At 41.5% G+C, this 12,441-nt stretch overlaps 1 long non-coding RNA gene across 1 annotated transcript; it reads left to right on the top strand.

Moving 5' to 3' along the window:
- The first annotated feature begins 1,103 nt into the window (after positions 1-1,103).
- LOC123478288 (uncharacterized) lies at positions 1,104-4,653 on the top strand. The gene is made up of 3 exons (XR_006653452.2): positions 1,104-1,169; positions 2,683-2,787; positions 4,532-4,653. It is a non-coding gene; the product is annotated as an uncharacterized lncRNA (long non-coding RNA).
- The last annotated feature ends 7,788 nt before the right edge of the window (positions 4,654-12,441 follow it).

Below are 12,441 nucleotides of genomic sequence, written 5' to 3'. Positions count from 1 at the left end.
GGAAGTCTTTTTGTGCTTTTCCTGGTTTTCCTTAAATATCCTCATTGCCTTTTATTGTGGTGTTTATTATCCTTTTCTAGCAGTGTGTTTAATCTTGCAAGTATTCCTAATATTTCACCACTCCTCTCTCTGGCTCCTGTGTCCTCCAGATGTGCTGTGATTCTCATTCTGTCTGGCTCATTGGGATTCACATCTTGTTGCTAGAAGTCACAGAAAGGCAAGAATGCTGATACCATTTTACACTGTGCCAATGTCATTTTTTTTATTGAGGTATAATTGGCAAGTGTACAATTTGATGATTTGATATACATATCCGTTGTGAAGTAATCATCACAATTAGGCTCATTAACAGATCTACAGTTCTTAACCATCACCTTATAACCTCATATAGTTACCATTTCCTGTGTGTGTGTGTGTGTGTGTGTGTGTGGTGAGAACACAAGGTTTACCCTGTCGGCAAATTTGAAGTATGCATGAGGATGTTTACCTGTAGTCACCATGCTGTACATTAAATTGCCAGACTGTATTCATCCTGTATAATGGAACTTTGTGCCCTTTGACCAACATCTCTTCATCACCCCCACCTCCAGCCCCTGCAATCACCATTCCACTCTCTGCTTCTGTGGGTTCAATTATGTTAGATTTCACATATAAGTGGGATCGTGCAGTATTTGTCTTTCTGTGTCTAGCTTATTTCACTCAGCATAATGTCCTCCAGGTTCATCCATGTCGTCCCAAACAATGGATCTTTTTTTTTAAGGTTGAAGGTCAATATCTTTTTAAATTGAGTATTGCCCTACATATCTTAACCCTTTGGGAAAATAAAGACTTAAGTAGGATTGGGGTTAGACGTAATTACTCCCTTTTGTGTGTGTGGAAAAATGAGGCTCTGAGTAATAAAGCCCCTGCCTAACATTCATCAAATTAGAAATGGAAGTCTGGAGGGGAGGGAACATCTATGTCATCAAGGTCATTATCAGCTGTCTGTTGAACTCTTACCCAGTCATCGGCACTGGGTAAGTGTGTTTTACACATATTGTTTTAATTAAAGTTTCTTAGGAAGCTAAGTTGTCTGGTTATTAACATCCAACATTTGCCCTGTGACATAGGTATGATGATTCTTCTCACTTATAGTTGAAGAAGCTGTGTCTTTTCCTGAAATCACATAGGTAAGAAGTGGAGAAATTGGTATTTGAATGCAAGCCTGTCTGGTTCAAAATCCTGATTGCTCGTGATCACTCGCTCCACTGTCCTGGCATTTTCCTCCTTTTGTTTGCCTTGGGCAACATTGGAAGTTTCTTCTTTTCTCTGCAGCTCGTCAACACCTTGTTTAGTGGGTGGCTTTCACATTTAGAAAAATCCTTCCTATTCTCTTAGTGGATGAGGTCAAGGGTACCACCTCCTCATCTCCCATACATTCTTTCAAGCAGCATAGCTCAGCTATTATTGTTTTTATTACTCTTAATTACTTTCCTATTTAACACTCAAAGAGAATGGTGGGTTGGGTGGTGTTATCAGGTGACGGGCTCCCCATTTGCTTTTGCTTCAAGCTTCCCTGCCCCTTGGCCTTTGGATTATCTGATTCACAGGCTGTCTTCTGTTATCATGGGATCTTGGGGCAGAACAATCCTATTTCTGGTTGTCATTAGCATCTTTATTTTGTAGACCTTTTGAGTTATGGATGTAGCATGCTCAAAAGTTCTTCCAGGGTCTCTGACAAAGGAGTTTCTGAGCACAGTGTAAGAAGGAGAGATGAAATATGGATTACCCCAATCATTGATTTACCCCTAATCACTTTTTTAAAAACTTTGGAATAAAATGTGTGGGAGAAGCTAGATGTCCCTGTGTCCAGACTGGGGGACCCACAACAGGGACTCCATGGTAGACGAATGAGGTTAATGTCTTGCTGGTGTGGTGGGGTCAGTAAAGCCAGGATGCCCTTTAGAGCTCAGATCCTCAGCTCTTAACCAGGAGTCATCCCTCCATCCATCTGGGGAACTCCTAGGAATAGATTCTATTGCAGAAGGTTTTTATGGGCCTGGTATGCATAGTTTGACAAAGTTTCCCTGGTGACTCTGGGGCACACACCTTGGATGAGCTGGCACACCAGCCCCAACTGTGCAGAGGAGATGGACCTTGGGTATATGTCCATGTACTACTGAAGCCAGAGAGCCAGAGTTTATTGAATGTGATAGTTCCTGTAAAGTGCTTAGCATTGTGCCTACTACTGAATAAATGACATATTGTTACTGGGTCAGGAGCAAGGAGGGCAATCCTAGGATAGAAGGAAGAAGGAGGGTCAGGAACACAGAAGATTCAATCATCAAGCCAAGGGAAGTGAGAGTCATATTCAGCATGATGGGAGAGACTCCAAGATTCAGGTTTTAAGTTTGGAACCATCTAGAAATGTAGAGACAGGTTCATGGGTGATGCAGGTGAACAAGGGCTTTGAACACCCAGTTTTACTGAAGGCCCCACCTGCTCTCCACCTCCTCCTGCTCTGCTCCTTAACTTCTGCTTTTTCAGCCTTACTAGTTCCTTATCTGCTTCTAATATTATTTTACCAGTAACTTTAGAATCCAGATATTACAGGAAATCAATTCACTCTGTGTCTGTGGCAGATTTTCAATTTCCTTAGGTAACCAACATGCAAATAACTTTCCTTCCCACCTGGACCCCTAGTGCACCCTTTCTGGACACTCTGGAGAGAAATGAGATCAAGAATGAGTCAGCTCAAGGAAGGGAGGCTGATGAGGAACATGACAGTGGGCGTCTGGGGACCATGATGTGAGTAATGACATGAGTCTCTTGTCTGGCAGAATCAAATTTTTTACTTAACACCAAGTGACCCCACCACACAAGAATTTAATTGCTTCACTTGCCAACCTTTAGAGATTCATCACTAAAGCTTGGAAAACGAGATAACCTGATGATGAAGCTGTCTTCCCTCTGTGGGACAGCCAGTGACATCAAATGCCATGAAGGAGGGATGAGAGGAGGCCCTCATGTTGGTCTCCTTCCCTGCCCTGCTCCGGTCCCCAGGTCTGGCGGTGCCCTCCTGGCCCCACCTCTGGGCTGAGATAAGAATGAAAGCAAATATCCTTCCCTGCTCAGGATGCCAGGCTGACATTTTGTCTCTAATTTTTGGTCCAAGTGACCATTCTTACTACAAGAGTGACAAGTAATGTGTTCATTTGCTTAATCATGAAAGTGAAAATTGGAGAATTTAGCTTCAGTGCTCTTCTTGTGCACATGAATTTCAGAATCAGCATTGGTTTTTTAAAAAACATTTTATTTACTTATTTTTAGAGAGAGGGTGAGGGATGGAGAGAGAGAGGGAAAGAAACATTGATGGATCCCCCAACCCAGGACCTGGCCCACAACCCAGGCATGTGCCCTGACCAGAAATCGAACCAGTGATCTTTCAGTTTGTGGGATAATGCCCAACCCACTGAGCCAACCAGTCAGGGCTAGAGCCAGCATCAGTTTTGATGATTGTTTGTTCTTTGCCTGTTTCTATCTCGTTCTCAGTTTAATCTTTCACCCTTATCTCCCCCTTTTTTGTTTGTAGTTTCCCTCTTCACCTGTTTTGTCACCCACTTTTCTTCTTTTCCTCCATTTTCTTTAGGGAGGTAGATAGAATCCTGTAATAGAAATCAGGAAGTTTTATTTTAATGTGAGTTCTGCCATGAGCTAGCTGTGTGACCTTAGGCAAGGTAGCTCTCCTCTCTGGGTTTTAGTGGGTTTTTTTTTCTATAAAATGAGGGACTAGATTAGACAAATTTTGACAACCCTTCTGACCTCTCCTCTTCTTTCATAAGACAGCTCACTCTCCCATTGGACTTAGCTCACCTCACCAGTCTCAATGCCACAGTCACAGGACCCCGTCTCTCCACCCTCCCATCCTCACCTTCTCTCACCTTCCATCCTGGCCCCACATCCTCCCCTCATTCATTCAGTTATGTGACGGCCTGGTGCTGCAGACCGGTATGTTTGGAATCTATAATATTCTCATATGCTTCTCAGCTGGAAAAAGAAAGACAGCATTTGGTGGCCGCCATTGGGAGGTTTAACTAAGTTGTTATTCTGGCTTCTCTTGCCCTGAGTGCTACTTGAAGACACAGGGGGCCTCTTAAAAAGGCTTACTTAGGGCAGGATTAGCTGTCAACTTGTTGCCCAGGTAACACTGCCTGGCAGCACTATGGCCTCCATCTTCACCTGGCTGGTGGCTAGGTAGTATTTGCATTGTCTAGCTGCTCTGTTTGCTTTTCTAACTGTAATGGTCACAGAGGGTTAATGAAGCAATAGATGCTCTTCTGGGTGATTAAACTCTCAGAGATGATGAAACATTCATTCAGGCTGTCTCTGAGTTCTCATTTGCCTGGAAGGATATACTAATAGGCAGCCCAACTCACTGGAATTTTCTAAGGGTGTGGGATAAGTCTGGCCCATTCATCTGGGATGCAGTGTTTGATGTTCATAAAGTGTAAGGGGGAGGGTGTGGCCACTGTGTTTGATGATTTGTCTTTAGTTCTAGAAGTTCTCAATGGGCAGGATGGTCCACAGCTGTGCCCCTCACTGGGAATTGCCCCTGAAAGCAGGAAACTGCCCACCCTGAAGAGAGGATTCTCTGCCAGCGACCACTAATGCAGGTATGCAAAGGCCTAGCCCCCTTGCCTCAATTGGACAACTCATCCCCAATTTAGAGCTCTCCATAGGATTAGCAGAGGCCACAACTGCAACTGCTTTACAGGTCAGCTTCTCCCTCACTCAGTCTTGCCTTCCTCACATCTTTACAGCTGTATCTTCCAAGAATATTTGCCCCAAACCTTCTGAATGTAGCTCTCTGCCTCTGGGTCTTTCTAGGAACCCTAAATTCAGACACACAGCAAACACACATACTGCATGGTCTACCCTGGCACCCAAGGCCCTCAATGTGGGCAGGTGTCCATGTCTCCCCCTTCTTCATGTGCCTGACACAGAGTGCTCATGGGTATTTACTGAATGAATGAATGATGAAGACAGAGAAGTTTAGAACTGTGCTTTGTTCTTCAACTGAGCTTTACATCCCAACACTTCTCAAATATACCAAAGTGAAGAGAGAAAAACTGATAAAACCTCCATTTTAAGGCAATTACTGAGAGACTGTGGAAAATGACTTTGGGAAGCATAATCTTAAAATGATACTAATCTTCCAGTATTGGCTGGAATGGTTGTTATCTTTTCAGCAAAAAGATATCAGGTTTGACAGGTGGGAAGTGGGACCCACTCACGAGGGAACCATTGACATGCAGGGCTGTTATGCTTGCTTAAGCTCCTTGCCAGTTCTCTCCTAGGGACCCATCCTAGATCTGAAAGCAGGCAACATCTGTTCCGGCTGTTCTCATCTGTGAGCTACGTTCTCATCTGCCTGACCTACCTCTACCCCCTTCCAACCTCCCTCCTGCCCCACATAGCCCCAGGGTCTGCTGACACCAGGCTTTTCCTATCTAGCTCAGATCAGAGAGTTAGTTCCCCCATTCCAGTTCTGTTCCCTGGGTGGGTCTGCTGGCTGCCTGGCATCTGCCTAGGGGCTTTGTGTTTGTCCTTCTTCCCTCAACCTCAAGCCCTTTACAGGGTTGCCTGTGTCCTTCAAGAACCCATGACAGCCCCAAGGGCAGCAAATAGGCCTGCCAGTTCCTCTAGAGGAGTTCCTGGGGGCTGCTATTGCCCTCCAGTGAAGAATAATCATTACTGAGCTTTAGCGATTTTAAAACTTGTTATTCTTCTAATTGTTGGCTTAGTTTGCTTTTGTTTTTGTTTTAGGTGTGGTTGTTAATAACTGTGAGTTTGCTGTCATTCTTACTGTTCATATTTTTAATCTTCTTTTTCTTAGATAAATCCCTTTAACATTTCATATAATAAGAACAGAACCACAGAAATGGAGATCACACGGAGGGTTATCAACAGGGGAGTGGGAGGGGACAAGAGGGGGGAAAGGTACAGAGAACAAGTAGCATAAATGGTAGGCAGAAAATAGACAGGGGGAGGGTAAGAATAGTGTAGGAAATGTAGAAGCCAAAGAACTTATAAATATGACCCATGGACATGAACTATAGGGGGGGAATGTGGGAGAGACGGGGTGGGCAAGATGGAGTGGAGTGAAGTGGGGGAAATGGGACAACTGTAATAGCATAATCAATAAATATATTTAAAAATAACTTGTTATTCTTCCTTGAACAACTCCAGGCTCCTTTATGGTAGAATTGTTGTCTAACTCTTAGAATTGAATGTCTCAGACAGGCAATAACATAAAGTTAACATTCATTGAATGCTGTTGATATGATGAGCTAAGAGCTTTTTTGTCTTAAGTTATGTACATGTCCCAACGATTCTATTGGTGTTGCCCAGGGAAGGTAAGTGGCTCATTCAATGCACTGCAGATGAAGAAAACTGCCCACGGTGACAGTGCATCAGTGACAGGGCTGGGATTTGAACAAGGCAGACTGGCTCCAGAGCCCACCCTCTGGTGTACCATTAGATGGCATAGCCTTTCTGGATAGTGTGACATTTTGCAAAAAAACACCAGTCATCTTTATAATCTCAGTGTCCCCAGTAATTCCTGGGTGAACTCTGCAGAGTCACTCAACTCTGCTGGCCTCAGGGAGACAAGAGTGCTATCTGGATTGCGTCTAAGATCAGTGCCAGGGACAATTCTAGAAACCCTCATCGTTCTTCCCTTGACCAGTTAAATCTTTCTGTCCTATCACATCTTCCCACTCTTGACATGGAACACTAAGTGTGCAGGGAGAGAGAGAGAATTTCCTGGTGTAAAGAAAAACTTCAGCACTCTGGGGAGAGGTGGAAAGCTAGTTTGCAACTGATGTCAATTCTTGAAATATGTTTCTAGCAGTTATGGCTGCCCCTAGACAGCAAAGATACTCTATTGCTCCAGCAAGCATTAGAAGGTAGGTTCATAAATATTATTCTCTCATGAGCTATTGGAAGTAATAGGGCACTTGATATTACTGACATACTTTCCAAGATCAAGACAGTCAGTTGTTGCTTCCTGGTGTCTGATAATATTAACTAAGTAGCATCCTCCACCTAAGTCTTTGTGCTGTGCTTAAAATTTTCTTTAAGGGACCACAGAAACCAAGAGGGACACAGGGTTTCAGCTTGTTGGCTGTGCAATGTGGTTTAGCCACCAAAACGGCCATATAACTCTGCAGTGGGGTGGAGGGACATCTGTCTCTGGTAGGCGTATGGCCCAAACAAGGAGTGACATCTTTGGCCTAAAACTATTTTCCCTTGTAAAAGATAAATATTTTATGAGAAGAGTAGCATAGTAAGATGGTATTCATCAATTGTTCCTATAGGTCTGAGACTGTACAACCCTTTATGAAGAAACGGTGCTTTAAGAGCAGATTTTCTTTGAGGGAGCAAGAGAACAGATCATTTTCTCATTTCTCTTTCTGGCAAAAGTGCCTGAAAAGTATGTCTGCACCATCTCTACTCCCTGTCCTTCTACCCTCTTGAATCCGCCTGCATGGGCTTTCTCCCATGAGATTATTCTTCTCAAGAACACCAGCGACCTTCATGTTGTCAGACTCGTGATGCATTCTCTTTCCTTGCTTTACCTGACCTATCAGCACTATTAACATATTTTTTTGTAGCATTCGACAGTGTTTAGCATATTTTTTTTTCTTGACGTTGCCTGCCTCTCTTCCGTGATGTGAGCCCCTCCTGCTCTCCTCTGTCTCACACGTGGATTCTGCCCATCCTGTAAGGCAGGTTTGCACCCACTGCCCTTCTGTCCTCTTGTTCTACGTGACCTCCCTGGGCAGCTGTGTGTCTCCAAGGCTCAGATAATTTGTAGCTAAAATTTACACTGTGCACCTGAGCTCCAGGCCTGCCTGTGTAATTGCCTACCAGATATTTCTATCTGGATGTCCTGTCTGTAGGGCCTTTAAACTCAGTATGTCCAGTGTTGCAATGATTACTTTGTTGACCTTACAAATCTTCTCACTCCTCCCGTGTCCTCCATAAAGCTTGATAACATTGTCGACCCCTAGTTCCTTAACCTAGGAAATGAGGAGTCTTTACCGTAAGTTCAGATCCTGCATACCCTGTAATACCAAGACAAAGCCGTGCTTATTTGTTCCCAGGCCTGCTCTCCTTCTGCCTTAGCCAGAATGGCCTTGCTAAATTTAAAACCGGGTCATAGTTCTCCTCTGCTCAAGACCCTTCCATAGCCATCCTTCTTGCCAGGATTAAGTTAGAAATCCTTAGTTTATCACAAAACCTCATTATTTGGTCTCTGCTAACTCTTCAGTTTTTCTGGCTTCATATGCAAATTATCCCCCACAAGGACCCTGCTTGAATGAATTGGGATTATTATTATTATGTGTTTTTTCAAGCTATGGCATAATCTCTCTGTTTTAGGTTACAAATTCCGCGGGGGCAAGTACTGAGTGCTTTACAGTTTGTTGAGTCTTTGAAAGCCTAACAGGCAGCCTCACCTCATACATGGAGCCCTTTGTTGCAGGCCTGTCCATTGTTAACTGCTGAGGTGGCAGAAGATGGAAGACAGCAATCCGTCTGGTTATCTCTGCCAGTCACTTGCTGTGTGACCTGGGACAGACACCTGACTTTTCAGTTTTCTGCTTTGTGAAGTAAGCTAGTTAAAGGGAATTTGGAAATGGTCACTATATGTCCTCAAACTCTTTTATGTCTGTGGTCAGAATCCTGGGCTATAATGTATGTCATGGCCACACACTAGGGGGAAGTATTGACTAAAACGTGCTGAGAAGTTTATTTTGCTTTGTTTCAGCACATGTTGGTGATGAAGGTCATGGTGGAGTGAGTGCAGCTGATCTACTCCGTGAGATATTTTTCCTGGGGCATTCCAGTTGTTTAATGTCTTCATTTCTCCAGACAGGAATCCTCTCTTACTATACCTTTATTGTAAGTCTTGAAATCAGGTAGTTTGAATCCTCCAAATTCCTTCTTTTTGAGAACTGTTTTCACTACTCCGACTCCTTTGCTTGTCTGCATAAATTTTAGAGCCAGTATGTCAATTTCAAAAAAAAGGTGCTGGAGTTTTTACCAGGATTGTATTCCATCTAGAGAAACATATTGGGAAGAATTGACGTCTCAGAAATATTGAGTCTTCTGATCTATGAGCACAGCCTATCTCTCCATCTATTTAGGTATTCTTAATTTACCCCGTCAACATTTTGAATACCTTAGCATACAAATTTTGCACACATGTTTAGATTTGTCCCTAAATATTTTCTTTCTTAATACAATACTAAGTGATACTGTTTTTAAAATTTCAATTTCTGATTGTTTTATTGCTGGTATATAAAAATACCACTGATCTTTTATTTATTTTTGTTTTATTTTTATTGGGTTTATTGAGATGACACTGGTTAACAAAGTTATACAAGTTTTAGGTGCAAAAATTCTACAATGCATCACCTGTACACTGTATTGTGTGTTTACCACCCCAAGTCTCCTCCATCCATCACCACTGATTTCCCCTCCACCTCCTCCACCTCCACCCAACCCCTCACCCTGGCAATCACCATCCTGTTGTTCATGTTTATGAGTATTTTTTCTTATTCTTTGTTTTTTCACTCAATCCCTCCATCCTGGCAACCATTCCCTCCAACGCCCAACATCTATCTACTTGCTCTCTATGAGTCTGTGTCTGTTTTGCTTGTTAGTTCAGTTTGTTCATTAGATTCCACATATGAGTGAAATCATATGATATTTGTCTTACTTGGACTGACTTATTTCACTAAGTGTAATGCTCTCCAGGTCCATCTATGCTATCGCAAAAAGTAAGATCTCCTTTTTTTTGGCCATATAGAATCCCATTGTGTAATTGTACCACTGCTTTTCCTTAAAATTGTTGTTTTATTACAGTTGTCCCAATTTTCCCTCATTGCTCTCCCCTGCTCCACCCATCCCCAGCTCCCACAGTCAAGCCCCACCCTCTTGTCCATGCCCATGGGTCATTCACACCTGTTCCTTGACTAGACATTTCCCCTTCTTTCCCCCTTTTCACCCTTCCTCCCCTTTGGTCACTCTCAGTCTGTTCCTTGTTTCCATGCCTCTGGTTCTATTTTGCACGTTTGTTTGTTTTGTTCATTAGTTTCTTCTTATATAGGTGAGATCATATGGTATTTGTCTTTTGCCTCTTAGCTTATTTCACTTAGCATAATACTCTCCAGTTCCATCCATGCTGTTGCAAGAGATCAGAGTTCCTACTTTATTTCTGCTGCCCAGTGTTCCATTGTGTAAGTGTACCACAGTTTGTTTGTTTTTTTATCTATTCATCTGCTGATGGACACTTGGGCCGCTTTCAAATCTCGGTTATTGTAAATAATGCTGCAATGAACATAAGGGAGCATATATTCTTTCTAATTCCTGGTTTGAGTTACTTATAAATTCCCAGAAGTGGAATTGCAGGGTCATAAGGCAGTTTCATTTTTAATTTTTTGAGGTAACTCCATTCTGCTTCCCACAGTGACAGCACAAATCTGCATTCTTATCAACAGTGCACGAGCATTCCTTTTTCTCCACATCCTCTCCAGCACTTGTTGTTTGTTGATTTACTAATAATGATAGCCATTCTGACAGATGTGAGATGATAGCTCACTGTGGATTTAATTTGCGTTTCTCTGATGATTAATGACATTGAGCATCTTTCCATATGTCTATGGGCCATCTGTATGTCCTCTTTGGAAAAGTGTTTATTCAGATCCTTTGCCTATTTTTTAATTGAATGTTTTTGGTGTTGAATGTATATGTTTTTTATAAATTTTGGATATTAACTCTCATCAGATATATCATTGGTGCATATGCTCTCCCATTCAGTGTGTTATCTTTTCATTTGGTTGATGATTTCCTTTGCTGCAAAACCTTTTTGGTTTCATTTGGTTTTTTGGTTCCCATTTGTTTATTTTTTCTTTTGTTTCCCTTGCTCAAGGAGATATATCAGAAAACATATTGCTATGAGAAATGTCTGAAATTTTACTGTCTATGTTTTCTTGTAGAATTTTCATGGTTTTGAGTCTAACAGTTAAGCCTTTTACCCATTTTCAGTTTATTCTTGTGTATGTTATAAGAAGATGTTGTAGTCTCATTTTTTTGCACCTATCTGTCCAGTTTTCCCAGCACCATTTACTGAAGATACTGTCTTTACCTTTTTATATATTCTTGCCTCCTTTGCCAAATATTGATTGACTACAAGGTGTTGGTTTATTTCTGGGCTCTCTCTTCTGCTCCATTGATCTATATGTCTGTTTTTTTTGCTAGTACCATGCTGTTTTGATTACTGTAGGCTTGTAGTATATTTTGATATCAGGTAGGGTGATACCTCCAACTTTGTTCTTCTTTCTCAAGATCACCATGGCTATTTTGGGGGCTTTTGTGGTTCCATATAAGTTTTTGGAGTACTTGTTCTAGTTCTGTGAAATATGCCTTGATAGGAATTGCACTGTATCTGTAGGTTGGTTTGGGTAGTATGGACATTTTAATGATGTTAATTCTTCCTGTCCATGAACATGGAATATGCTTCCACTTATTTGTATCTTCAATTTCTTTCTTCAGTATCTTCTAATGTTCTGAGTACAGGTCTTTATATCCTTGGTTAAATTAATTCCTAGGTATTTCATTTTATTTTTTGAAGCAATGGTAAATGTGGTTGTTTTCTTAGTTTCCCTCTCTGAGAGTTCATTACTGGTGTATAAAAATACAACTGATTTCTAGATATTTGTCCCCTCTTCCTACTTTGCTGAGAGTTTTTATCATAAATGGGCACTGGATTTTTATCAAATACTTTTTCTGCATCTATTGACATGATGATGTGGTTTTTATCCTTCATTTTGTTTCTGTAGTGTATGAAGTTTATTGATTTGCATACATTGTACCAAACTTGCATCCCCAGTATAAATCCTACTTGATCATGGTGTATATCTTTTTAATTTATTGCTGAATCCTCTTTGCTAATATTTTATTGAGGATTTTTGCATATACATTGATCAATGATATTGGCCTATAATTTTCTTTCTTTGTAGTGCATTTTTCTGGTTTTGGAATTGAGATAAAGGTGGCCTTGTAAAATAAGTCTGGGGGTCTTTCCTCCCCTTGAATTTTTGGAAGTAGTTTGAGAAGGATAGGTGTTAATTCTTTTCTGAATGTTTGGTAAAATTTGCCTGTGCAGCCATTGGTCCAGGACTTTTCTTTGTGAGGAGTTTTTTGGTTACTGCTTCAGTTTCACTTGTAATCTGTTTATTCAGATTCTCTAATTCTTCCTGGTTCAGTTTTAGAAGAATTGTATGTTTATAATAACTTACCCATTTTGTGCAGATTGCCCAATTTATTGGTATATAGTTGTTCATAATATTTTCTTATGATCCTTGTATTTCTTTTGTGTCAGTTGTCACTTCT

Source organism: Desmodus rotundus, chromosome 4 (assembly GCF_022682495.2).
Source record: "Desmodus rotundus isolate HL8 chromosome 4, HLdesRot8A.1, whole genome shotgun sequence".
Classification (NCBI taxonomy): domain Eukaryota; kingdom Metazoa; phylum Chordata; class Mammalia; order Chiroptera; family Phyllostomidae; genus Desmodus; species Desmodus rotundus.
This window is presented reverse-complemented; position numbering and strand designations above follow the sequence as displayed.